The sequence below is a fragment of the Manis pentadactyla genome, chromosome 12 (assembly GCF_030020395.1).
Source record: "Manis pentadactyla isolate mManPen7 chromosome 12, mManPen7.hap1, whole genome shotgun sequence".
Classification (NCBI taxonomy): Eukaryota; Metazoa; Chordata; class Mammalia; order Pholidota; family Manidae; genus Manis; species Manis pentadactyla.
In genome coordinates, this window is record NC_080030.1 from 27,995,236 (window position 1) to 27,997,055 (window position 1,820).

The window sequence follows — 1,820 nt, forward strand, 5'->3', positions numbered from 1 at the left end:
CATTTGGTATTTCTCTTTCTCCGCTTGGCTTGTTTCACTGAGCATAATACCCTCCAGCTCCATCCATGTTGCTGCAAATGATTGGATTTGCCCTTTTCTTATGGCTGAGTAGTATTCCATTGTGTATATGTACCACATCTTCTTTATCCATTCATCTATTGATGGACATTTAGGTTGCTTCCAATTCTTGGCTATTGTAAATAGTGCTGCAATAAACATAGGGGTGCATCTGTCTTTCTCAAACTTGATTGCTGCGTTCTTAGGGTAAATTCCTAGGAGTGGAATTCCTGGGTCAAATGGTAAGTCTGTTTTGAGCATTTTGATGTACCTCCATACTGCTTTCCACAATGGTTGAACTAACTTACATTCCCACCAGCAGTGTAGGAGGGTTCCCCTTTCTCCACAGCCTCGCCAACATTTGTTGTTGTTTGTCTTTTGGATGGCACCCATCCTGACTGGTGTGAGGTGATACCTCATTGTAGTTTTAATTTGCATTTCTCTGATAATTAGTGATGTGGAGCATCTTTTCATGTGTCTGTTGGCCATCTGTATTTCTTTTTTGGAGAACCGTCTGTTCAGTTCCTCTGCCCATTTTTTAATTGGGTTATTTGTTTTTTGTTTGTTGAGGCGTGTGAGCTCCTTATATATTCTGGACGTCAAGCCTTTATCGGATGTGTCATTTTCAAATATATTCTCCCATACTGTAGGGATCCTTCTTGTTCTATTGATGGTGTCTTTTGCTGTACAGAAGCTTTTCAGCTTAATATAGTCCCACTTACTCATTTTTGCTGTTGTTTTCCTTGCCCGGGGAGATATGTTCAAAAAGAGGTCACTCATGTTTATGTCTAAGAGGTTTGTGCCTATGTTTTCTTCCAAGAGTTTAATGGTTTCATGGCTTACATTCAGGTCTTTGATCCATTTTGAGTTTACTTTTGTATATGGGGTTAGACAATGGTCCAGTTTCATTCTCCTACATGTAGCTGTCCAGTTTTGCCAGCACCACCTGTTGAAGAGACTGTCATTTCGCCATTGTTATGTCCATGGCTCCTTTATCAAATATTAATTGACCATATATGTCTGGGTTAATGTCTGGATTCTCTAGTCTGTTCCATTGGTCTGTGGCTCTGCTCTTGTGCCAGTACCAAATTGTCTTGATTACTATGGCTTTATAGTAGAGCTTGAAGTTGGGGAGTGAGATCCCACCTACTTTATTCTTCTTTCTCAGGATTGCTTTGGCTATTCGGGGTCTTTGGTGTTTCCATATGAATTTTTGAATTATTTGTTCCAGTTCATTGAAGAATGTTGCTGGTAGTTTCATAGGGATTGCATCAAATCTGTATATTGCTTTGGGCAGGATGGCCATTTTGACGATATTAATTCTTCCTAGCCATGAGCATGGGATGAGTTTCCATCTGTTAGTGTCCCCTTTAATTTCTCTTAAGAGTGACTTATAGTTTTCAGAGTATAAGTCTTTCACTTCTTTGGTTAGGTTTATTCCTAGGTATTTTATTTTTTTGATGCAATTGTGAATTGAGTTATTTTCCTGATTTCTCTTTCTGTTGGTTCATTGTTAGTATATAGGAAAGCCACAGATTTCTGTGTGTTGATTTTGTATCCTGCAACTTTGCTGTATTCCGATATCAGTTCTACTAGTTTTGGGGTGGAGTCTTTAGGGTTTTTTATGTACAGTATCATGTCATCTGCAAATAGTGACAGTTTAACTTCTTCTTTACCAATCTGGATTCCTTGTATTTCTTTGTTTTGTCTGATTGCCGTGGCTAGGACCTCCAGTACTATGTTAAATAACAGTGGAGAGAGTG